Source organism: Fundulus heteroclitus, chromosome 22 (assembly GCF_011125445.2).
Source record: "Fundulus heteroclitus isolate FHET01 chromosome 22, MU-UCD_Fhet_4.1, whole genome shotgun sequence".
Lineage (NCBI taxonomy): Eukaryota > Metazoa > Chordata > Actinopteri > Cyprinodontiformes > Fundulidae > Fundulus > Fundulus heteroclitus.
The window spans coordinates 22,553,115-22,574,795 of NC_046382.1; the positions used below are offsets into that span (position 1 = coordinate 22,553,115).

Below are 21,681 nucleotides of genomic sequence, written 5' to 3' on the forward strand. Positions count from 1 at the left end.
CACATCAGCTGCTTCCGGAGTCCCACAGGCCAAAAAAGCCCGATAGGACTCCTTCTTCAGCTTGACGGCTTCCCTCACCGCTGGTGTCCACCAGCGGGTTCGAGGGTTGCCGCCACGACATGCACCGACAACCTTGCGGCCACAGCTCCGACTAGCCGCCTCAGCAATAGAGGCGTGGAACATGGTCCATTCAGACTCAATGTCCCCCGCCTCCCTCGGGACGTGTTTAAAGTTCTCCCGGAGGTGGGAGTTAAAGCTCCGCCTCACAGGGGACTCCGCCAGACGTTCCCAGCAAACCCTCACAGTACGTTTGGGCCTGCCCGGTCGGACCGGCTTCCTCCCCCGCCATCGGAGCCAACTCACCACCAGGTAGTGGTCGGTGGAGAGCTCCGCCCCTCTCTTCACCCGAGTGTCCAAGACATGCGGCCGCAGATCAGATGAAACGACAACAAAGTCGATCATTGAACTGCGACCTAGGGTGTCCTGGTGCCAAGAGCACATATGGACACCCTTATGCTTGAACATGGTGTTTGTGATGGACAATCCATGACGAGCACAGAAGTCCAACAACAAAACACCACTCGAGTTCAGATCAGGTGGGCCATTCCTCCCAACCACGCCCCTCCAGGTCCCACTGTCATTGCCCACGTGAGCGTTGAAGTCCCCCAGCAAAACGAGGGAGTCCCCAGGAGGGGCACTCTCCAGTACCCCTTCCAAGGACTCCAAAAAGTGTGGGTAATCTAAACTGCTGTTTGGCGCATAAGCGCAAACAACAGTCAGAACCCGTCCCCCCACACGAATGCGGAGGGAGGCCACCCTCTCGTTCACCGGGGAAAACCCCAACGTGCAGGCACCGAGATGGGGGGCAACAAGTATGCCAACCCCAGCTCGGCGCCTCTCACCATGGGCAACTCCAGAGTGGAAGAATGTCCAGCCCCTCTCAAGGAGACTGGTTCCGGAGCCAGAGCGGTGCGTCGAGGTGAGTCCGACTATCTCTAGTCGGAACCTCTCAACCTCGCGCACAAGCTCAGGCTCCTTCCCCACCAGAGAGGTGACATTCCACGTCCCAAGAGCCAGCTTCTGCAGCCGAGGATCGGAACGCCAAGGTCCCCGCCCTCCACTGCTACCCGTTACACATTGCACCCGACCCCTTTGGCCCCTCCGACAGGTGGTGAGCCCATCGGAAGGGGGACCCATGTCGCCTCTTCGGGCTGAGCCCGGCCGGGCTCCATGGGCAAAAGCCCGGCCACCAGACGCTCGCCAACGTGCCCCACCTCCAGGCCTGGCTCCAGAGTGGGGCCCCGGTGACCCGCGTCCGGGCGAGGGAACACGAGGTCCAATAATTGTATTCATCATAAAGGGCATTTTGGGCTGCACTTTGTCTGGTCCCTCACCTAGGACCTGTCTGCCTTGGGTGACCCTACTAGGGGCTTAAAGCCCCTGACAGCATAGCTCCTAGGATCATTGGGACACTCAAACCCCTCCACCACGGTAAGGTGGCAGCCCAGGGAGGGGATAAATATCAACTTTTAAAATCAATTAAGCACCTGGATTTTGTAGGATTTAGGGTTTTAGAACGAGGCACAACTTGAACATTTTCACTGTAGTGTGCTGAAAAAACTGCCCTAACCTTCGCTTCTAAGCACAGCAAACCACAACGCTGGGACTTGAGATTACACTACTGCTTACTGAGAGAAATGTTACCTTTCAAATAGACATACCTTAGTGCGGCTTTGTGATCGTTCCAACTCAACGATGCAAGAGCATCCCATAGTCTCCCCCAGTCAACTTTATATGTCACCAGCGCATGAGGACCAGATTTCCCGATTTGTGCGGGATTGTGCTACATCTTTCACTCTTGACTCGGTGTCCCACTAGCTTAAACAATGACCGATACTGGGTCAGATTTGGCTCAAAATACACTCTGATCTTACTTCTTTCTTCTGAGGCCTTCCTCTTCTTCTCATAAACTTGTAAGACAGTTTGCTTCTTGTGACTCTCAGCCATTTTCAAAGTATACAGTGAGAACAATGAAGCAATGTTGAAGGATGAACACCAAAGCTAACTGGATACATAAACACTAGAAGTGCGCATGCACAGCCAGCATGCAGAAACTAGCAAGAAACATGCACACAGATTGAACTTACATCCGTACATCACAATGATTGGCATGTTGGACAACCGGGGGTGATCCCACAGAACTCGAGGGACAGAGGGAGGCTTGGGCAGAACGAGATATGAAGACATCTGATTGGTTATTTCCATTCAGACCAAATGGCAGGGATTTGTCAGGGGTTTTTATAGGCCTGTTTTCTTTTTTGTTTCTTGTTCTGAATACATAATGTATTGACTATTCTCAGGATGGAAGGACCATTTCAACCAGTATAACAAAAAGTGTTTCTGAACAGGATTACCAACTATAGCTTTAATGACGGTAGATAAAACAGAAATGCCTCTTAACGCTGTGAGCTTCACTATCACCACCATTACAATGTCTCTGTTTGTCGGGGGTTACATTGGCCTAGGGTACACTTCTACGTGGGTGATCGGCTCTTGCAGTTGGTGTTATGTTAATTGAGAATCTGTTGTTAGACTTGAAGATCATTGTTCACAAAGGAAAACCATCCAGCATGAAGGAGCTAAAGCAGTTTTGCCTTAAGGAATAGGCAAAAGTCACAGTGGCAAGATGTGGTGAGCTTTTATCCAGACCCACTATCAGCTGTAATTGCCACAGACGGGGGTTCTGTAACGTATTGATTTTAGGGGGTTGAACAATTATGCACCCTGTGCTTTTCTGTTATTTTGTCCTGTTTATTGTTTGCTTCAAAATAAAAACGCTATACATCAGCAAAGCTGCAGGCATTTTATTTAAAGGAAATGGGGCATACTCTCAAAGAATCCTTATAATTCCTTGTTGTGAGGTTACAAAACATGAAAAAACCAAGGGGCTGAGTATTTTTGTAAGGCACTGTAATCATACCATTAATATAAAATAGATGTGAAAAGAGCATTTCTGAAAAGCTTTGAAAAGGCTTCTGACAAACTGAAATTGGGGAAACTAATAGATAGTATATTTTACGAACCTTTAAGATACTGAAATTCACTTCTAACTGGGCTCCACACTGTTTAAATGTGTAAGAGACTCACCTCAGTTCCATTAAGGGTGTTCCCCAGGGCTCAATTCTTGGACAACTTTCATTGATTTTTTATGTCAATGATGTCTGTAAGGAGTTATCACAAGCCATGCGTCATTTTTATGCAGATCATTTAATGCTCTTTAACTTATCATGTGCATACTTTAAAATCTCCTTAAACTGCACTTAATTAGTTCAATTCAGTCTGACTCAAATCTGAAATTGAGATGGTCAATTCTTTTAAGTACTATGGTGTGATTATAGATGGTAAACATTCTTTCAAGGTGCACATAATTAATCTTGTGTCTAAATTGCAATCTAAGATGGATTTCTCCCACAGAAGTCCCATTTCTCTTAACAAGTCTGAGATTGCTTAATATCAGCAATGTTCTTTTGTCTTTTGGACCATGGTGACTTGTTATTTATCACCTGAGCAAAATTTCAAGAAATTTGAATTTGTGTGTCATTGTGCTTTACCTTTTATTACTGTTTGGCCTCTGTATGCAGCTGCAACACTTCCTTAGCTTTCTATTCACACTTAGACTTAGACACTTAGACACTTAGACTTAGACTTAGACAACTTTATTTGTCATTTGGTATGCACAGAGTGCATACCGAACGAAATTTCGTTTGCATACTGCTTGAACATTTCAGTGAATTGCAGTCACACAATCTCCTTTTTGTGTATATAAATGTAGACTGGGGCTACTCCCCCTTACCTGACTGCTTTTCTTACTAGGTTCCCACACCCAGTATTGACTGTGCTACAAGGTTTTTCATCATGTCTTTGTTCCCAGATTTAGAGCAACTGGCTTGGGCAGTATTTGAATACACTGCCCCTTTAGCCTGGAATTGATTAACTGGCAGGTGACAGCTAATGACCCTTTGTTAACTAAAAGCTCTGCTCAAAGACTGTGAAGAAGCAAGCTTTATTAACTGCAGTTGCTTTTGAGTCAGTCATACTTGTATTTGTTAAAATTATTATTTTATGTTAATGCCGTCAAAAATACATAAATGAATGTCTGTATGAATCTTAATGGTTGATGCTGTTGTTTTACCAGATCTGTCTTGGAAAAGAGATTTTAAATAGATTATTTATCTTGATAAATCTTTACATATAAAACTGACCATAAACTATCCCTTTGTTTCTGACCAAAAGGAAATTCTGCAGATTGCATTTAGAAAATAATATGTCATGTGCTTTTGCGTATAGACATACACTAACACACCCTGTAGAAATATAGACACCTGCGTCTCCATCTGTCTCCCAACGCGAATAAGACATGACTCAGCCCATCCTGGCTTATACCTCATATGGGACAGTGAAAGCAAAGGTCATCAGACAACCATACACACCAATCATCTGCCATACTGTAATGCAGTGTGAGTGCCGCAGCAAGCGCTTTGTGTTTGATCGTATCAGACAGTGCTGGGAAGCTGATATTAGATGAACAGAGATGAAATACTCAGCAGTCTGTTTGGGAGAAAAAAAAACTTTTCTCCTTTCATCTATCTTATCTTTGTCCTCCCATGGGAACCTTCGCACACACTCTCTCAGCACAGCATCTTAGTGTGTTTTTTCTCTATCTCTGTTTTTGTTCTGATTGACATGGTGCTGTCCACTGGGAACCAGAGAAAAGGTTTTCCTCAGAGTGAATGAACTGCCAGAGTAAAATGCCATGCTTTGAGGTTTTCCGTGCTTGTGTGTAGGTGAAAGTGTTTGTCACAGAGAAGATGGAGAAAAAGCAGGTCAGAAAGGTGCTCGCAGATGTAAGGGATCGTTTTTTTAACCTCTGTTATCTCTGTGCAGTTTTCTACATTGTCACCGGGTGAAAAACACCTCATTTTTCCCTTCATCTTTTATTATCCTTGTATCATTATGCTTGTGCTGTAACCCCTTTCAATTGGGTCTTTCAGAGCTTCCTCAAACTCTGCACCACTCAATGTGTAAATTTAGCAAGGCTTCCCACTGCAGCCCAGCTCAAAATGAAGGAAGAATCAGGGAGGAACCGAAAAACACAACAGAAGGAGAAGAAGATAAACAGTGCTAATTAGGAGTCTATTGTTAGTTGCATGAGCAGGAAGAAGTCACCCTAACAAAAAGAATATATGCAGCGATACAGACGTCACTGTCACAGCCGACAAGAAGGCATGCATGCATTACGTTCAAACAAGCACACACAACAATTAGGTTGCATGCAAATCCGTCTCGACGAATGTTTGAAGTGCGACAGGTAACGGTAAAAATAACAGGGAAATTTAGAAAGGTTGACGACTTTCAGCAAAGACAGGGGATGGAGGAAAACAGTGAGTCAGACATGTTTTTGATTGTTTAAAGGGGTTGAGCACAGTGGCAGTTGTATTGAGCTGGCAATTATTCATCTGTCAGTCACCCACATACGCATATTTAAAAACTTTCCCCCTGCTCTCACTAAATCCATGCTGTGACGTATTTCATGTTTTCAGTCAGATGCTTCTCTGCGGTTTGGCTCCCATTTGTGTCAGTGAATCTTTTACGTTTCACTTTGTCTTGACAGGTGAGACCCTTGCAAGTCCCTGCAGGTTGTCATCTCCAGATCTTTGTCCTTAACCATGAGAAAAAGTAGATGAATAAAAAAACGCTACGGGAAGACGGTCCGCTCCAGTTGATTTCCCACATCTGAGACTTTGGTTCAGCTAAACATGGTAGTTCAGAGAGGTTTAAAGTAAACAATGTAAGTGATGGGTTAGGAGGAAGGAACATGTTGCATAAAGTACACATAAGAGACTTTGGGGGAGGAGAGATGAGGGAAAGGGGGATATGAGAGGAAAAAAATCTCTTTTTAAGAACAAGGCAGAATAGAGAATATTTGTCCTCCAGAAAGCTACAGTATCTCTCAAATGCCACAGAAATGATAGAATATAACAGAATAAATAGAAGATTGGTTTTATATTTCAAAGAGATAACAACAAAGTGCAGTTGATTGATGTAATATTGGGCTTTATCCGTCATTAATTGGTAGCATTAAATCGGTTGGTATATTTATTTTTTTTCAAGCAAATAAGTAATTTTAAAAACCACTGTTCTAATACACAAAGAATCATTTTAGTTACATCTTTAAAACTGCACTAGCACTTAAATATATTTATGATGATGCAGTTACTATACAGCAGTATCAGAAAATCTATATTGGTAATAATAGATTCCTTTTACCAATAATTCAATGTCTCCTTACTCGATACACAGAACAAGGATGGAGTGAGCCCTCTTGCCACAAAGATCATTAATGCAGGAAACATTGATGCAAACATTGACATTGGTGAGCTTAGTGAAAGTAAACAGTCAAAAAGGCTGTATTGCTCTTATTCCATCAACTTTCCATTGGAAACATGTTGGCCGGAGAGCACTGAAGAGCACTGTAATAATTTTAGGTATTTTTCGACTTCAAAATCCGGTCTCTCCTGACAAACTTGTCAGTTTCCCCTCTCCGATTCTGAAGTCTCACCCTCAGAACCCTCAACCTCTTCATTACTTCAACTTAGTCTCCCAGCAGGAAGTAACATATTTTATCGAACAAATTGAATCCTCTGTTTGTGCCCTTGGTCCTCTCTCCAACTGCTCTGCTGAAAGCAAACTTCTCTCTCATCGGTCCTTTGATCACATCTGTGATAAACCTTTCCCTCCAAGCTGATCCTGTTCCACTTACATCGAAAACTGCCATCATCAAACCTATCTGTACATAACTACACTTGATCCAGATCAGTTTGCCAATTACAGACTTATTGACAACCTTTTATTTCTGTCCAAAGTGCTGGAAAGAAATGTTGTAGACAGTCTACATGACCACTTCCACCATCAGATCAGGGTAACAAATTATCTTCTGATGGAGGCTGATGCTGGCTCTCCCCCTCCCTGCTGATCCTCTTGGACCTGAACACTACTTTCAACATGTTGGATCCTCACAACGTCCTCAACCAACTTCAATACCGTGCAGGATTGACTCAGACAGCTCTGAAATGGTTTTGCTTTTGCTGCTCCAACTGGAAAGTAAGATCCCAGACTCAACAGCCTCTTTTACACCGGCCCTACTCGATTTCTCCTGGTGGTGGTGGATGGAACGTCATGACAGAAAGGGGGGAGACGTGACTATCTGATAGGCTTCAAAGTTTGCCTCATGGAGTTAGGATTTAGGGCTTCATGAGGAGGTGTTTTCCTCAGCCATGGTGGGAAATGACATTAAATGTATATAGCCATGTTATATGCTCATTAAAAAGACCAAAAACCATTTGATCATAATAAAATAAAGCTATATACATCAAGCCTCCATCTTAATAGTGTTTTCATAGTCCTTTTTGAGGCTAGGTAGAATCCAGCAGCGGCCACAATGAATAGATATAAACAGATGTGGCACAATCTACCGACAGTATCACAGAACTATAAATATGCCAGTTTGCTTAAATAATAAATCACTTGTAAATAATGCCGGACCGAGCCTTACCCTCTGCAATGCCTCACAGTAAAGCGTCAGCTCGGCGTAATCGAAGACTAACCATTATTAATTAAATACATCGATTTACAGCAACTTTAAGAACCTCATATCAGAATGTTTACTCATGTTAATCAACTCTGCGGTCACATCTGAGCAATCAGCAGGTTTAGCATCCGCTTCAACGAACCACAATGTTCATACTGTATTCCCAATGGCATTTCATTCTTTTCCCTCTTGGAATCATATATGTTTTTGCAGGTTTTTTTTTTTTCACTGGATCTTGGACCATTCTCCATTGTTTTGCTGGGAGATGCTATTAGCCGTTAGCTGCTTCCCTGTTATATCCCTGCTGTGCATGTGCAGTATGTACTTCCTCTGTTATTAAAAATAAACACGAAAGGCTTTATTTACTAACAAATTGAGCAACAACAAGCGTAAAACCTCAAAATAATAAATAAATCACCAGCAGGACGTGATTATCTTTCACAAAAAACATTAGATGCAATCGGAGTGAGCTACTGACATATAAATAAATAAAAAAGTCAAATAACGCGGCTATGCACGTTTAAGGATTTAAAAGCACAAATCGGCTCATAGCTCTGCTTCAACAGCAGGACGCGCTCACGATCGCTCACGAGGGCGGACTGAATTTAAAACATGTTTGATTTTCAACCGATCGTCCAATTCCTGATCAGGAGGTGGTCGTGAGAGGCAAATCGCCCCTCGTTACCCCCCGTATACTACACGACGCAGGACGCACGATCAAGCTGAAACTCTGTGCGATCCAAAAAATTCTCGCACAACTAAAGTAATCTGCCCGAAAAGGGCAAAAACTTGTACAGTGTATGCCAGTCTTAAAAAGAGAGAAACTCCTGCTAAATCCGCCAATCTGATTTGGGCTATTAAATACATTACTGCCAGTCCGTCTGCGTATAGAAAGCTAATTTATCTTTTCTTTTTTTTTCTTCAGGCGTGGTTCATGGTTTGTAAATAGTGATATATTTTGGTTTGAACCACTCCGTTCTTAGTGGTCCTTAATATTAATGTTGTCACTCTCAGTTTAATTTTTCCCTGGGCTTCTGCAGAGAAAACATTCTAATTTCTCCTTGCCCTGCAGTCTGCTCAGCTCAAAACTCCACTCTAGTCCACTCTCGGGCAGAGCCAAGCAGAGCCCAGCCATAATGAGCCAATGTAAAATGGTCACCTGTGGTGTTTCTCAATCAGTCCTTGGGCCCACTTTGTTTACAGTCTACATCCTCCCCCTCAGTTACATCATCACTCACCACAGGATTTCTTTTCATTGATTGACACGCAGCTCTACATCAAAACAAACCCCCACAGGTTCATCACTATCACTACACACCAGGGGTCTTCAATTCTGGTCCTCGATGTCCGGTTTCCTGGAACTTTTAGATATGTCCCTTGTCCAACACACCTGAATCAAAGTCCAGAATCCTGCAAAAGACCTGATTTTTTTTTTTTACTCAGGTGTGCAGACACTTAGAAAAGTTGAAGGACACACCTCGAGGACTGGAGTTTTGGATTCCTGCTCTACACTTTCACCCCCGGTTATGAAAAAAACTAAACATGTCAAAAACAGAAGCTTTGTAGTTTGCAACCCACATCATGTTCACTGATTATCTATTTACCCAGTAATCTCTGGTCAAAATGTTCCCCTTTCCTCTACAGTCACTAATTTTGGTGTAATATTTGACCCTCATCTTACATTTAAAACTCACATCAAACACCTCTGTAAGATCTCTTTCTTTCATCTCAAGAACATCTTCAAATTTGGTTCATTGCTCTCTTTTTCCGATACTGAAAAACTTGTGTTGCAATAGTCAAGTCTTGAGGAAGTGAAAGCATGAAATTTTTTTGGAATTCCATCCAAACACATCCAAAGACTTCAATACATACAAAACAGTGAGGTCTGTATCCTGATGAAGTAAAGAAAATATGACCACAGCCTTCCAATCAAATCTTCAATTTATAACTTTAGATTTGAGCAATACTTTTGTCCATTACATATTTCTATATACATTTATATGATGACCTACATTGAATGTGTGACTACAAGCCCTATAAGCCTGAAAAATATTTTAAAACAAAATGTTGTACAAATTATTAGATGTGTCATTAAAATCATATAAAAAAATAATTTAAAGTAAAGTTGGCAAAATTCAATTTGATTTAGGAGACTTAGGACAATTGATGGCTTCCATCTGCACATCGCTCACAGCAGGGACGGGCATGGAGGAGGCAAAAAGGCGAGGCGGGAGAGGGCAAAGAAAGGAGGGGGTGGTGAGGGCCTGCCAATACAGATAAATATTTCATCCTACAACATACACAGAGTCACTGAGACTGGAGCCCAGAGGGGGATAGAGGTTGCAGGGGAGGAAATGCTTAGAGCAAAGGGAAAGCAGGCAAGACAAAAAAAATAAAAGAAAGAGAAGAGAGTAAAGGAGATAGAGAGAAAGCAAAAGCCTGGAAGGTAAAGGTGTCCTCAACTCTTACATCCACTGTCTGTGACGCTAACCAGGGATAACATGAGAGACACACACATCCCCTGAGACACACAGCTTGCACCCACTCATTCAAATATTATATTCCAGAGGCTTCACTGTTACCGTATGCCCTTAATAAAACTGAGCTGCGTCTTGTGAATTATTTTTTTCTTTGACTGCAGACAGGTAAAAGAAAAAATAATAGATATACCAAAAAAGCACAACACAAAGATTCAAGGACAGAGGTGAAGAAAGGTCATATTTAAAACAGCCAAATCAGAAATTCCTAGATGATAAAGGAAGTCATGCAGCTTGTTTTATTTTTTTGATATGGGTTTCATATGTTTTATGATATTTACATATTCAGAAAGCACAGTAGTTGGGTAGACTTCAACTAGCAATCTAACTGAAACATCCGCGACACTACAGAATAAAACTATTTATTTCAATCTGACTTCAGCAAGTAACTCATATGATTGATTCACAAACATTTGCCCCTTTTAGATTTTTTGGTTGCTTTTTGTCACATCTTAATATTTTATGTCATCAAAATGTTATGTCATACAAAGAAAACCTGAGCAAATCAAAATCAATGATTTGAAATTATGATAACATTTATTGAGGAAAAAAGGCTATTGAAACCTAACCTGACTCTAGCCATATGGATGTCGCTCCGCCTAGCTCCACTCACATCCATCTGGGACATCTCCCATAGAGAGTGATTTCTCCAACCAATTTTATTGTCTAGCCAATCAGGACGCAGGGCTGGAGTTTCATAGATGTGACGTAGTGGAGAAGCGACCGTGACGTGAGACTGTTTTGATTTAGACAGCAATGGCGGCTCGCATCGAGGAAGCAAGCGTTAACATTGATGCTGCTATTTCTTCCGTGTTGTCCAATCTACCTAATATTGTTTCAATAAAAGAACATCAGAGGACGGCTCTGAAGGCTTTTGTTGGTGGAAACAATGTTTTCGCTCTTCTCCCGACCGGATTTGGCAAGTTTTGTTTTTCGGGGCGCGTCCGCGAACCATGTTAGGAGGCCTTTAGTCCTCGACGCGGTCGGCCCGGGATCGACTCTGACCCGCGGCGCTTTGCCGCCTGTCTTCCCCCCTCTTCCTGTCAGCTCACTGTCAATAAAACGCGTGCCACTAGAGCCGCAAACACATACAAAAAAAAAGTTTTTTCCTGCGTCACTCTCACAGCGTCACGGGTTAGCTTCGGTGTGAGTGGTTGAAATAGCACGTCGATAAAGATGACAGACAAGTGGCTTATCCAATCATATGCAAGGATTTTTGATAAGGCCCAGCCTTCAATAAAGGCAATTCCTATGGCGGTGTCCTAGATGGATGTGAGTGGAGCTAGGCGGAGTGAAATACATCTGGCGAGAGTCAGGTTAATTGAAACCAACTTTTCCAACCTTTTGTCTTGCATGAATATTTAATTTACCTGGAAGGCTAAGCAACATAGTCACTCCATACCCAACATCTGCTATGTATACAGTTTAGACTTCTCTGCCCGATCCTCCCCCTCCGAGAAGCCCCGACTATCGCCGTGTCTCTTAAAACAATCTTAAGAGATTATCCTGCTGTGTCTGTTGTGTTAAGAGTGATCTGCCGCTCGGTAGAATGTTGGGACCGATCCAACCTCAAATCAGGGATATTCAACATGTTAGATTGTCTTGGCCTGATATCCTACCGGGTGTGGTTTCCGGGTGTGGTTTCTGTTTTATAGTGCAGCAGGCATAAGGACCCACGTCACATTGTCTCTGCTTCTTCAGCCAACACCTTTTCTTTTTATTATGTTTTTTCTCTGTTAAAATCAGTCCACAGACTATCGCCATTATTCTTCCTGGTCATCCATTTTTATTTACTCTGAACTCCCATTTGATCTTGAGTCGATTCGCAAGATTTCCCGTCTGACATCTAAATGAAATCGAGTGAAATCTGTTTGTGTGTGGTGGGTTGTTGTACTTGCCGTCCGACAGGACACCACACTCTTTACGAGGAAACCTGCTTTAGCAAAGATTTTTCATCGTTACATGTGGTGTCTCAGGATTTGAATAAAATCCTGCCGTGTGAACCAGCCTTTACAGGAAACTGCAATGGTGTGACAGCTAGTATATAATAGGTTATATATAAGAATTTGATAACAACACACATAACTTCTCTTATTTTCTTTAAATAAATTTGGAATAAACTCAAACATATCCTACATTCAGTTTTTAAAATACTTCAATGAAATAAAAGCAAAGACAACATGTGGTGTATAGCTCATTTCAAAATTATTGACACTCCTTGTAAAGTCTTAAAATAAATTCTGCTTTTATTTATGGAGCACAATCTCACTCAAAAATATATGTGGCAGTTTGCCACAGCATGATTTGGAAATTATTTACGGGTGTTCTAGTCAAGACAACCTAGCTCAAAACTAAGTCAAGACAAAGACCAACCAAGACCAGGATCAGAAAAGACTAAGCCTATGAGAAAGGTGAGACCAAGAGCAAGTCAACAAGAGGCTTTCTTTTTGACCATTGCTGTAAACATGCTAATATAGTTGTTGCTGCAAACGTTTAAGGAAAATCTGCAAAAGCAAGCTTGTTAGCCAACTTACCATAAACAGGGCACAAGAAAATGTGGTGCCCTGGTTTTCCTAACCTTTTCGGTTCAGTGTACTGCTCATTTATTAACCAAAACCTAAATGTAGGCAAACCCTTAACTGCATGTCACTCATCCAGTTAATCTGATAAACTGGTAACGTGTTAAAACAGACATACAAGACAATTCTGAAAAGCCCAAACTGTGAAGCTTTTCTGTTAAAGGAGTCCTACCTCTGTTCTCATCCCCAAGCATTTGGCTATGAAATAAATTATCACTTTCTTTGTGTGTTTTTCATCCCAAATATCATGAAGAACCTAGAGTAGCGGGTTTTGATCCACATCAAGGACACAGTTGACATGACAATGGAAAAACTGCAATATGCATAGACCAAGAACTGTCTAGTTTCAGAACCATTGCTAACTGTAAGGTAACTAGAGCAAAAACCATACAATTGCAACTGGATTTTAGACTTCTTTACATCCTTCCTTGAGGATCTGTGGTGTTGTCCTCCACCATAGACTCTGGCTACCCACAGGGACATGTTCTGAGTCCCATCCTTTACATACAACTCACATATGGTTGCTTTACAAGGTATCATGTTGGTGTTTTGGTTTTTAGTTGTGATCTCTAAGATTGACAACCTTGTTCATAGAAATTGCGTGAAAAAAGAGTGGAAATTACTTCCCACATAATTGGCAAAGAACCTGTTGAGCTCAAGCAACAAAATTTGTGGGTCTGTCGAATGACCTTACACGGGTCATTGACACTACCAACAATATTTATTTTCAATGAGAAAGCCCAAGCATGCCGGCCTGAGTGCTGCCATAGGGAGTTCTTCTTATCGGTATGCGGTGGAGAGTGTTCTGACATTTTCCACTAAAGTGGTATGGGGGCTGCTCTGGAGCTGACAAGAAGGCACTGCAAAGTGTAGTTATTTCTCAATAACAACAGTAGCCTACCTTCTCTAAAACACATTCACACTAGCAGCTGCAGAACCAGAGAAAAGAACAATGTGATGGACCCCATCCACCCATGCCCATAAACTATTTACTGTCCTTCCCTCAGGCAAGAGGCTACACACCCTATTTTAAAGATGGCTGAGGTAACTCTTAGTCTTGTGTTTTGGTATATCGAATGACAGTAAATTCTATTTTCCTGTCTTTCTATTTGTGTAACTATCTGGTGACGATATGAATTTGTGTCTGTTTGCACATTTGCGTCAGTCAGACAGTTGGTCTTTTAGTCTGTGCGACTCCCACAGGGAGTTACTCTGGCTCATCATTAGCAATGAACCAGCAGGAGTGGATAGGCCAAGCCACAATCTCAGCCCTGAGAGACAGATGCATATTTGATCATCGCTCTCTTTGCCTTGTGTGTGTCGGCATGTGTGCGTGATCATGAGAGAAAGAAAGCCCACTGAGTTCAGTGACAAGGTTATTTCTCTGTTCTCGTTTTTATTTCCTGTTACTCTTTCACCTCCACTATTTTCTTTGGATTTTCACCAATCTTACCATTATTCTTCCCAGTAATTTAGTTTTCTTTAACCATCTTTCCCTCTTCTGTTCTTTTAGGACTGCGCAGAAACAGAAGTAGACAGAAACAAGTGCTGTACCTTGTGTAACATGTTCTTCACCTCCGCCATTGTGGCCCAGTCCCACTACCAGGGCAAAACCCATGCCAAGCGAGTGCGTCTAGTGCTTGGGGAACCACCAAACCTGTCTACAGCCATAACAAGCCCTACAAACACAGGTAGATTTTTCATTTTGCCTGTCTCTGCAAATCATTTTAACAATAATATTGAAAGCAAATAATTTCAAGTATTCTCCAGAACAAAAACATTTGACTTGTTATTGTCCTTCAGTTACCTTTTGGCATACTTTAAGTTTGATTCCATGTATGTTTTAGTAATGACTTAGGCTGCATCCAAAATGTTCTAATTATAGCCCCTATCTCCTATTCCTAGCTCCTGTTCTTTGATTTTTCAAGAGGTCAACAGTAAAACTGTATTGTGGGTAGCAGAAGGGCTTCAGATTGCTGTGCTGATTTTAGACAGCCTTTAACTCATATGCCAGTACGCAACTGAAACACATGGATGTTACATTTATTCCTACCTAAAACGACAACAATTATACACAGGCATTTTATTTTAGGTGCACACAATGAGAACATTGTTGCTAAGCATTCTATGGGCAATGTTAATTGTTTAAACCTCAGAAATTTAGTTTGTTATGCTCCTGACTATTCCAGTGAAAGTGCATCCTTGTGCAATTAGAAAAATACAGCACAACATAAATTTTCATGTGAGTTAATGAGGACAAATATTTTTTCTAAGATAATCATGGAGGCCATAATGTGGACTTCAGAGAGAATGTGGACAATTACCAAGAATCAATCAATAACAATCTTTGGACAGATGAGTCTGCAAATGATTTTATTTGGACACCATTACGGGAAAGATGTTTGGCTTCAACCAAATATGACGTTCCAAGAGAAGAACTTTATACCAACCGTGGAGCATGCAGGTTAAAGTGTCATTGTTTGGGGGTGCTTTACTCCACCAGGACCTAGCTAGGTCACCTCCCTAGAATCAACCATGAGTTCTACTGTGCATTGGATGTCTCTTGAACACAATGTGAGACCATCTGTATAAAAAAATCTAAGCTGAAGCAGAACTGGACCATGCAACATGACAATGACCTGAAACATATCAGTAAATCCAACAAGGAATGGGTGACAGTTAAGAAAAGTATAGTCCTAGGTGTAATCAAAGTCCTAGATGTAATCAGAGGCGACCAGACATTTGCTTGTTTTTTTTAAACTGTTTCGATACCTATCCAGGAGTCTTTTCTGGCGGCTTGTACTACAGGTTGTTCAAGTGAAAGCCACCAGAAAAGACTCCTGAAAAAACTCTAGAATTGACAAAGACTCCTGAATAGGTGAAGGAACGTTTTTAGTAAAACTGAGCAAAAGTCCAGTTGCCGCCGATTTAAGCCTGTTACCATGAATTTGCACAGGTACTGTGGCAAACTCTCCTCAAATCGACATAAATGACCTGTCATCCAGAGTATGTTTGGCTCAAAGCATTTGGAATTAACATATTTTTGTGGTTTGGGGGATGTTTGCATGATTAGCAGCAGTAGCTCTGTTCCCCGAGAAATTTTTTTAATTAAACTGGTAATCTGTTAACCTGACGCCGCCAGATAGATTTGCTCCGCATATCCATCTGGAAACCTTCCGTTGAAGTAATTTTGGGAAGGGGCGAAAATACTGGTTAGCTGATTGGCCTATGTTGGTGATAGACGGGCAAAATAAACCAATCAGATCAACGAAGCATATGACGTACTCGTCAACATGCTTTGTCGTCGCTCTGTTACGAGCGACGACGAAAACACAACCACAAGCCAAGCTACTGTTGCTGCTGCAGGTAAAGGCTCGTTAGCTCAGCAAAGAAATACTCTGTAATTCCGATAAAACTTGCTCGATTGCCACGCTAATGCTAGTTTCATCGGCTGAAGCCGCCATGTTCTTTAGACTGAATTGTCGCGCTTCCGGTTGCGTCACACCTCAACCCGCCTCAAAGCCAACGCTGATTGGACGTTCGTTTGGTGAACGGCTCCAAATTTTCTTTAACGGAGAGTAGCCAGACTGATCTGCGAGTGAAACCTTGAAAGCTCGCGAGATCAGGATGGTCTCACGAGGCTAGTAATCTGTACTGTTTGTTCAAACAATTGAACTTTTTGTGTTTAACCATTGATACCGTACAGCACTGCATGGATATCTGGTTTATGTTGATTTGTGTGTCTTTTGACCTGTTCACTTACCTGTCAGCTCAGCGGCTACAAGCACATCAGCCTCAGTGAAATTACCATGAAATTTAGATACCTGCTCGTCTTGGTTCCACTTGTTTGATTTATTATGCCTGTGTTGCCAACTTTGTGATGCACTGTCAGAACTTTCCCAACACCGACTGGAGATCCCATCTGAGCCTCCACCAGTCTTGCACCATCATCCAGACCTCGTACAGTTACCATGATCAAAGTATATCCACAGGGGTTCCAGAATTTTTTTTTACAATTTCAACAGGATAATCTCCTTTTCTTTTGTTGTGGTCATCCATATGTCGCCTTACCAGACAGTTTAGTGAACATTCTGTTGACCCTACTACTCTGGCTAGCCTAGCCAGAAATCCTCACTCTGGAACAGGCAAATCCAGTGTCTTCTTTGGGCTCCTAAACATCTGCTTTCTCATCGGCAAAGGCCATTTAGTTTATGATCTGGTGAACGACTATAAATACTACTTCTTGTTACTTATTTTCACTGAAAATAAGACAGGATTTCTTCTTGTTTGTACCAGATCTACTTTTTCAGAATCAGGTAGTTTTTCTTTACCCATCAATAAATCCTTTATCCTTGCTTCCTCTGAAATTAAGAGCCTGGGTGTGTCATGGCGTGTTTTAAAGAGGACCTAAGTTTTTTTTGGTACAGACAAAAAAAGAAAAAGAATTTTAATAACTAAAAGAAAACGTACAGGTATTTCTCACAAAGGGGATCAGCCATAAATAACAGGACCAGTCGTTCATGGAGAGGGTATCGGAGAAGCAGGTAACCAAACGGAGTGGCAGGAAGCAAAAAAAAAGTGCACGAAAGAAACCAGCAGATGAGAAATGACAGTCTGGCAGCTAATATACTGAGGAGGGAGTGTGGAAAAACATGACAACACACGTGGGAGTAATCAGCTGACAAATGAGGAAAAGCCGAGATCAATGAAGCAGATGAGCTGATTAGAAGAGTGCAAAGAACAGAAACAGAAGGGAGAAATCTAACATGAAATATACAAAACTATACAAAGAACAAGAGTGAACTAAAATGACTATAACTACAGAACATAAACCCAAAAACCTCAAACACCTCAGGATTGTGACAAGTTGTGGTACTTCATAAAACTCTTTTCTTCACTACCCACATAAATAACATCATATGGTCTACTTACATTCACCTAATAAGATGGCAGCTTCGCTTCTGTCAGTCTGCCCCAGGGCAGCTGTGGCTACTATCATAGCTCACCACCGTCAGGGTATGAATGTGTGTGTGACTGATTGTAGTGTAAAGAGCTTTTTTTAACCATTTACCTCTGTAAACTGTAAACATTTTTGTTACACTTCCCTGTTTGATGGTCATCGAGCAAAGCAAGATGCTTTGCTCGCTGGTGTGTAGAACCAACTAGGCATAATGTTTTTTTTTTATGGTAAGGGCATGAGCCTTCACTTTATATCATTGTATTAAAATGACAAGGGAGACAGCGATGATAAATAGCAGGTTCCCACAGTCACAGATATGTGTTTAACAGCATGAATTGCACCCACACACAGATGCACACTCATAGCTGTCAACAAACTCTCTCCTTTGAAAGAAAATGTCTCAATACTTTGGCATAAACTTGTAAATTTTTGCCTTCAAAGTTTCTTTGTTTACATTAGTACATTATATCACAAATGTGTCATCATCATTTATCATTACTTAAGTTCCAAGCCTTCAGACTTATTATGCTAATACTATATTTGGTGACACTTTTTAACACACTGTAAAGTGTTTAGGAACATAAAGTAGTGGTAAGTGTTAAAGTAGTAGTTTACATCTTTAATTCACCCCCAAACAGCATTGTTAAGTCCAAAGTGCTCCAAAAGGTTTGGCCCAATCATGAGCGCATTGATTTGAACAGATTTGTGCACAACACTGCGAAAGAAAGGGGAACAAAAGGAAAAGCAGAATGCGTGGAGGACGGCAAATCTAAGAGTACAGAATTACTGTAAATAATGTAGGGATATAAGTCAAGGACAAAATCAAAACTAGAACACAGTAACTTTCACCGTGACCAATAAAAGGGTCTAAAAAACACACTTTTATTTTGAAGACAAAAAGTTTGAAAAGATACAAACTGCCACAATTATATAAGCAGGACAAATGATCAGTCCTTGCCGAATAAATTCATCTCCTAGTCATTGCTCATGAGTGTCTGAGTATCTTTTCCATAAATGTGGGTTCTGGGGAGTTGTCTCCAAGGAAGTTTTACATAATGTGATACAAATTGGACTGAAAGGGAAAATTCACAGAGCTGTAAACACACCATTGCTCCAAAATGGAGTGTTATAATCAACCCCCAGAGTGACTTCTGCTAAACTTTGGCCTACTTTAGAAAACTGTCACTTCTGTGATGCTGCTGCTTTGGAATTTCTGTCTTTTTATGACAGTGGGACCTGGAGGAAAAGATACAGGGGAAGCAGCACAAGAAGAGAGGAAGAGTGACCTGGGAGAGAAGGAGAGGATTTCAGGAGAGATTAAAGTCAAAGCTGGCCTTTGTGAGCTTGCTGAGATGAACGAAGCGCAAAAGACGCAGTCATGTTGACAGGCTAGGGCATACATGGGCAGCACAACACGCACACACACGTGCACGCTCATCAGTAAACGCACAAAAGCAGAGTGACTGATGCATTTACTCTGGAAACCTGGACACTAACGTTCACTGAAGTAAGAAATAATGAAAGTCAATAGATGCTGGAGAGAACCCTAGAGAGGTAGAGAAGAAAATACCTGTGTCTGTTCCTCAGTGCACATCAATCGGGCACTTCCTTATACTGTTACACACTGACTCTCACTGTGCCCCATTCCATGAAAAACATTTACTTCTGCTCCAATGTGCAGAGATCAAAGTCAAAGGGGGAAATGGTGGGAAAACAAGGAATGGAGAAAAGAAATCACAATAGGAGAATCTCTCTCTCTCCTTCTTTCTCTTTTCCCCCCCCCCCCCCCTCATTTATCTTCAGTACTCGTTCCACAAAGCATTCAGAGCTGAGGAACCTCACTCATGCATGGCAGACACCCAACCCAGACAAAACATTCATCCAGAGCTTTAATGACCATCTCGTATTTGAAGGAGCAGAGAAAATTAAAAAAGGACATGACAGCTACATGGTTAGGGTTGTCTTTCAGTAACTGAGAAGACGCGGTGGCATAGCAAAGACGAGCAAAGCAAATGTGAGGTGGTGTGGTGGGTGCGATGAGCAGAGGCACAGCCATAGATACGGTAACTATGTGAACAGTGTGTGAAGACACATCAAGGTTTCAGCACCCAATCAGATCGCAGAGGCGTAGAGGTTCAGTGAACACCGGTCCAAATAGAGCAGATACGCTCAGTAGCAGACCTCGGCACTCAGAGGTCAGTGGTCAAAAATTCATGCATGCTCTTCATTTGTTAGTGGAGAGCTGGTGATTGCTGTGAATAAGTGACTCATTCTAACTTGAAAGCAGGCGTGAGTGAGCTTTTGCTTATTAGATAAAATGTCTAAACGTGTGGCGGTGCAGCTCTATAGGTACAGTCGCTCTGACTCTGGAGCCACTGACACATCGAGAATAGTGAATTGGCACATTTGGAGATACCATCTGGCATCATAAGCTTTCTCACGCAGTCTGGCTGGGAGCTAGCTCCCCTCCCAGGATGATGTCTTTCGTACACGCAATTGTACGTTACACACGCAGGCAGGCTGTTCTGGAACTTAGTTCTTGCACACAAACTCACAATTCCTCTCAAGGGATTACGCATTTAGCTTGTCGCCCAACCCCCCCCCCGCCCACACACACGCGTGCACACACACACACTCCCACTCACACACGTGCCGTCTTCCTCTGTGAGAGCCACAACTACGTCCTGTGGCCATGGTCAGTTGCCAGTTGGCTATTAATGGCCAATCACCATGGTAACCAGTGTCGTGTCATGAGTAGCAGGTCACCTGGGAAGTCTGCAATTTCCCTTTTTTCATTCCCTTAGAGGGAGACAAGACAAGGTAATGTCAGGGAAAAAAAAAGATGAAATGGAAAGGCTTAGCAGGATGTCAGATGTCAGAGAGTCGGCATTTGAAGACTGGACCCTAGAGCGCAGATTGCTTCTTTTCAACTTCTGTATAATGTCCAGAGATTGGGCCAACAGAGTCTAATTTGATGGTTAAAATCCACAGCTAGCTTTCAAATGTAAGATAATGAGGGTGCAAATGAGGGTGCTTTAATAGTTTCAACTGAATGTCAATCAGAGTGAAATTGAAGGAAATACTTTATACCAGTGTAATAATTTAATGAAAATATTTTCATTTCATGTGATTTTTTGCATTAGAAACTAATTTGCATTTGAATGAACATTAATATCCACCTTTACTCACCCTTCTATCTTTTGTAATACAGGACCTCTAACTCCTGCCTTTTTACTTTCTCATCACAGATTCCTCACCAACCACACCGCAGACCACAGACCCCAACACTTCCCCTGCCTTACCATGGCCCACGCCGGAGCTCAGTGGAAACGGTGGCAGAGAAGCTGGGAAGTACTGCTGCTTGTGCGGAGCGTGGTTCAACAACCCCCTCATGGCACAGCAGCACTATGAGGGGAAGAAACCCGCAGAAATGCAGCCAGAGCACGTCTCCTGGAGCAACTAGCAGGCAGTCTTGATGCCACAGAGAGCACAGGTCAGCCTTTAAAGTCCCCACTCAGCTTGGTGACAGACATGGCTTGTGAGGTGTGACAATGAAAGTGAGGTTAGTGATCATATCCACATTGCACGGGTGATGAAATGTTCAAACTGTACACTTTTAAATGTGGTGTACATTTTACAGATGATATATCAGCGTAAGCAACACAGCTATTCAGAAACAAAATAAGCAACACTTTTGCAACAGTTGCTTTGAAACCTAGCATTTCACTAACTACTTTGATGTCTAACAGAGAGAAATGATTCCATACTTTCTTTCTCCCTAAAAGAAACCCCATATGTATGTATCACACAAATAAGTAATGCAATGACCTTTAAATGTGGAAGGTATTGTCTAAGCCATTGTAAAAAAGATTTGTCAGAGTATGAGGTATAATCTGACTGACCTGTCTTGAGTTTTAAAAAACATTGTGTGTTTGTTTTTGTGAGAATCACATCACC

At 42.0% G+C, this 21,681-nt stretch overlaps 1 pseudogene; it reads left to right on the forward strand.

Moving 5' to 3' along the window:
- LOC118556216 overlaps positions 1-21,273 on the forward strand; it is a 69,912-nt pseudogene extending 48,639 nt beyond the window's left edge.
- Positions 21,274-21,681: the final 408 nt, after the last annotated feature.